This window comes from Vulpes vulpes, chromosome 1 (genome assembly GCF_048418805.1).
Source record: "Vulpes vulpes isolate BD-2025 chromosome 1, VulVul3, whole genome shotgun sequence".
In the NCBI taxonomy this organism is placed as follows: domain Eukaryota; kingdom Metazoa; phylum Chordata; class Mammalia; order Carnivora; family Canidae; genus Vulpes; species Vulpes vulpes.
In genome coordinates this window covers 15,179,250-15,184,757 of record NC_132780.1, presented here as the reverse complement: position 1 = coordinate 15,184,757, position 5,508 = coordinate 15,179,250, and positions in this window count along the sequence as shown.

Below are 5,508 nucleotides of genomic sequence, written 5' to 3'. Positions count from 1 at the left end.
TCCCCCACGTGACTGTTGGGACACAGGCCTGGGAGGCCGACCCGAGGAGGAGGGTGGGGGGAGGAAGGAGAGGGGGAGGAGGGAGAGGAGGAGGGGGAGGAGGGAGAGGAGGGGGGAGGAGGAGGGGGAGGAGGGAGAGGAGGAGGACTCCGTCCCCCTGGGCCAGGTTCTTCCAGACTTGGGCCTCCTCAGGGTCCTACTTTTATTGATTTTGGCAACAACTAGCATTTCCGTGCCTAGCAGCCTCGGCCCATCTTCAAAATTCGGTGAGGTGGACACTCAGCAGCGACCCTCTGAGCAGCGCTGCGGTACCGAGTGGAGATACCAGGGCACAGGCAGGAATGATGGCACCAGGTCACACAGCTAGAAAGTCCGAGAAGCTGGAGATTGAAACCAGACAAGCCAGAATCTTGGAAAACACCTGGCAAATACCAGCTCCTCTCACTTTCCCTTATCTTACAAAAGATTCTCATGAAATGAGAATCCCCTAACAGTACATTAGAGGGACAGCCTATGCCTGTCTGCCGCTGCCAAAATCAAATGTCAGATCAAGGAGGAATTTTGCGGGCACCTCCAGAGCTCCCAACAATCCTAACACTGAAAGAGGGGACAAGCAGCAACTCCTGGGCCCCCGAGTGAGGCGACAGGAGGCTCGCTGCACCGCCTCTGAATCTCACACTCCACATCTTCACTGCAGAAGAGGAATCTGAATCTAAACAAGCCTCTCAGGGTGATGGCCAGCTCTCAGAAAACAGGAGGACAGGGACGCCTGGGTGGCTCAGCAGTTGAATGTCTGCCTTTGGCTCAGGGCATGATCCTGAGGTCCTGGGATCGAGTCCTGCATCGGGCTCCTTGCATGGAGCCTGCTTCTCCCTCTGCCTGTGTCTCTCATGAATAAATAAATAAAAACTTAAAAAAAAAAAGATAAAAACAACATCTGAGGACGCCTGGGTGGCTCAGCGGTTGAGTGTCTGCCTTCAGCTCATGGCGTGATCCCCGGGGTCCTGGGATCCAGTCTCCTCATCGGGCTGCCTGTGGGGAGCCTGCTTCTCCCTCTGCTGGTGTGTGTCTCTGCCTCTGTGTGTGTCTCATGAATAAATAAATAAAATCTTTAAAAAAAACCTAAAAAAAAAAAGTCTTTAAAAATATAAAAATAAATTTAAAAAATAAAAACAATATCTGGAATGACTATAGGCCCTCTGAAGGCAGGAACCCTGGCAATGTTATTTATGGCTGTAGATTATCAACAACCATAACTTACTTAATCCTTCCAATCGAAGGAGGTGGTCACTATCAGCTGAGGCCCAGAAAAGTGCAGCTGCTTGCCCAAAGCCACACAGCCTATAAGTGGCAGAGCTGGGATTTCATCCTGAACCCAAAGCTCCACCCCCCCCCCCTTTTTTCCCAGGAAGTGGACAATCACTAGTCACCAGTGACAGTGACTCTAGCCTCCTCTGTAATGGGTACTGACTGTAAACAAGGGCCGGTTGAAACACTTGGTGCATCTCCATGAACGCTGGTCCATGTCTTCTTGGCTTCCGGCCAACATGCTCAGAGGAAGTCCAGCCTGTCCTGCAGGAGAGAGGATGCCTGGCCGTCCCCACCAAGCTCCTTGCTGTGTAGCTGCCTGAGAGACCTCACACACCACACGGAAAGAACCACCCAGTCGATTCACATCATTGTGGGAAATCAGCAATTCTGCGCTGAAAGCCATTACATTTTGGGGTGGCTTGTTACACAGCATTAGCTAATGAAACACCTCCCATTAAACGGACACGTCCCTGAGAGCAGGAAATGTGTCCATTTCACTCCCTCCTCGGTCCCCACCCTCTAGAATGTTTCCTGGCAGATGACAGGTGCTCTATACATATTTGTGGAAAGAAGGAAGGGGGCAGCCTGGGTGGCTCAGCGGTTTAAACGCCTGCCTTCAGTCCAGGGCGTGATCCTGGAGACCTGGGATCGAGTCCCACGTTGGGCCCCATGGAGCCTGCTTCTCCCTCTGCCTGTGTCTCTGCCTCTCTCTCTCTCTCTCTCTCTCTCTCTCATGAATAAATAAAATATTTAAAAAAGAAGGAAGGAAGGAAGGGGAAGGAGAGAGGATAAAAGGAAGGAACAGATTTTCAGAACTCCACCTCCTGGCTACCAGTCCTTTGGGTCAGGTCCTGGTCCCAGGGTCCTGGGATGGAGCCCTGCATCAGGTTCCCTGCTCAGCGGGGAGTCTGCTTCTCCCTCTACCCCTCCCCCCTGTTCATGATCTCATTCTCTCTCTCTCAAATAAATAAAATCTTTAAAAAAAGAAAAAAAAGAACTCCAACTCCTGCGATCAGGCCCATGAGATGTAAGTGAAGCTGATAAGCACACCAGCCTCTATGTGTATATGATAGGGTGTGTTTTGGTGGGGGCTGTACATATTACACCGTATGCCGGAACGAAGAATTGTTACCTAATTTACCCCATGGGCAGCCTGGGGGGCTCAGCGGTTTAGCGCCGCCTTCAGCCCAGGGCGTGATCCTGGAGACCCGGGATCCAGTCCCACGTCGGGCTCCCTGCATGGAGCCTGCTTCTCCCTCTGCCTGTCTCTGCCTCTCTCTGTGTCTCTCATGAATAAATAAATAAAATCTTAAAAAAAAAAAAAAAAAAAAAGAACTATCCTGTACCCTCATGACTTTGGAATATTTTGCCAGACCTGTATGTAGGTAAAAAAAACAAAACAAAACAAACGAAAAAACCAACTTGTTTATGAGGAGCTGAGTCCAGGAAATGTTTTGCTTATTAACCATGGGGTTAGAGGGGCCCAGGGTCATACGTGGGAGCTTGGGGGGGATGCTCACAGCGATCACATGGGCGCTGCAGAGTGGAGGGCGAAACACTGGAGGTCCCCCAGGTCCTGCCATCCACAGGCTCTGCATCAGTCAGGAGATGCTCCATGTAAATTTTTCTTTCTTTCTTTCTTTTCTTTCTTTCTTTCTTTCTTTCTTTCTTTCTTTCTTTCTTTCTTTCTTCTTCTTTCTTTCTTTCTTTCTTCTTTCTTTCTTTCTTTCTTTCTTTTTCTTTCTTTCTTCTCCTTCCTTCCTTCCTTCTTTTCTTTCTTTCTTTCTTTCTTTCTTTCTTTCTTTCTTTCTTCCTCTTTCTTCTTCCTTTCTTCCTTTCTTTCTTTCTTCTTTTTCTTTCTTTCTCTTTCTTTTTAGATTTTATTTATTTACTCATGAGGGGCACAGATAGAGGCAGAGGGAGAAGCAGGCTTCCTTTGGGGAGCCTGATATGGGACTCAATTTGGGACTCGATCCCAGGACCCCAGGATCACGCCCTGAGCCAAAGACTGCTGAGCCACCCAGGTGCCCCCTTAAAGGACTACTTCAAACCTGCTTCCAGCCTCCCCCTGAGAGCTCTGAGCAGCCCCCACCATTAAGGTTACCTGTGGCCTCTGCCATGAGACTGGGAGCCCTCTGGAGTGGAAACCAGGGCCAGGCCACCCCTAACCTAGTCCCTGGGCACAAAAAGGGACGCTGGTGAATTTCTTTAAAATGTATTATGGGGGATCCCTGGGTGGCGCAGCGGTTTGGCGCCTGCCTTTGGCCCAGGGTGTGATCCTGGAGACCCGGGATTGAATCCCACGTCAGGCTCCCGGACGTGGGGAAGCATGGAGCCTGCTTCTCCCTCTGCCTGTGTCTCTGCCTCTCTCTCTCTCTCTCTGTGTGACTATCATAAATAAATAAAAAAATTTAAAAAAATAAATAAAAAAAATAAAATGTATTATGGAATTTGAATTCAGCAGCACCCACAAAAGTAGACAGCTTGGTACAACCAAACCCCACACACCTCTGGCTCCATTTCCAACTTGTTGCCAGTCTGGCTTGCTCTGTCCTTTGCCTTCTTGCTCAATCTGTACACATTTCGTGTTGCTTGGACTGATAAGAATATTTAAAAGTATATAGCAAGCACCATGCTGTGGCTAGCGCTAAAATGAAATAATCTCTGAATATCACATAATACCCACATTACAATTTCCCTGATGGTCTCAAAGCTGCCTTCCCCCCCACTTTCAGCCACCACCAGCATGCCCTCATGCAAAGGCAGAAATCCACGGGTCCCTGCCCCAGCGCCCACACATAAGAGCACCCTTCGTTTTGTGTGCGGTGATAGCACCCACGCCACGTGCCAATGTGCCAGGTATGGTTTATTTTTTATAACAGCTTGACTGGGATATAATTCACATACTATAAAATATAAAATACACAAATCACTTAAATAATACTTTGACGGTTTGTAGTGGCCTGCAGATCAGTGGCTTATAAACCAGGGTGGCTGCAGAGCTCTGCACACTCATCGCCACAATCATTGTGAACATATTTGTCCCTCCCCAAAAGCAAGCCTGGACCCGTAAGTGCTCACTAGCCGGATGACCACCAGTCTTTCTATCCCTAAGGGCTTGCCTTTTCTGGACATTTCCTTTTTTTTTCTTAAATTCTCAGAGAGGGAAAGTCACTTGCCCAGGGTCACACAGCGAGCGAGTACAGGAGCCTGACAGCCACAGTCTGTGGCCAGAGCAGGTGCGCTTACATGGGTCCTTTCTGAGCCACTTCGAGAAGCATATTCCATGTTGGGCTTAGGGAGCTGAGGCTTTACTTTCGGTGGCCATAACGAAGTGGCCTGATCTGGAACTTTTGACTAGTTCCACTGACAATGTCACGAGCATCAGCTGTGCTGAGAAATGAGGCTTATTCAGCAAACCCCACTGCCCTGGCTCCTTGCATTCAAGTCCAAGGTTGCCAGAGGGGATGGTACCATATGGAGAATCCACTTCTGGTTGGGCTCAAAGCCTGGTCGTGACCCAAGGTGCCCAGAGCCCCCAGCCAGGTTGGCTCAATTCAGGTAGAGGCATCTGGTCGACAAGCCTCAGTTTCTCCTGGAAAGAGCTCTCTGGCCTCTGAGGGTTTCGGGGGACTTACAAGCCACAAGCAAGGATGTGGGTGCTAGGTCACCCCTGTGGCATGCCTCTCTAGCCTTTATGGCTTTCCACATTCAACCAGGTCACACCTTGCTTGACTTACACCTGGTGTTTACCCCTCACTGGCCACTAGATTCCCTGATCTGACCAGGAACTCAGGGCCGGGGCCAAGGCAGCTTGTGTCTCTAATCTGCTGCTGTGCTAAGTTCAATGCTTGAACTGCTCCAGTGCTTGTTCACGCCATTCAATAAACAGGCATGAAACACTGTATCGGTTTCCCAGGGCTGCTGTAACAAGGGGCACACTGCAAACTTCAAGCCTTTTTTTTTTTTTGAGATTTTATTTATTCATGAGAGAGAGAGAATGAGAGAGAGAGAGAGAGAGAGAGAGAGAGAGAGGTAGAGACACAGGCAGAGGCAGAGGGAGAAGCAGGCTCCATGCAGGGAGCCCGATGTGGGACTCGATCCCGGGTCTCCAGGATCAGGCCCTGGGCTGAAGGTGGCACTAAACCACTGAGCCACCCAGGCTGCCCTTTTTTTTAAATTTAAGATTTTATTTAT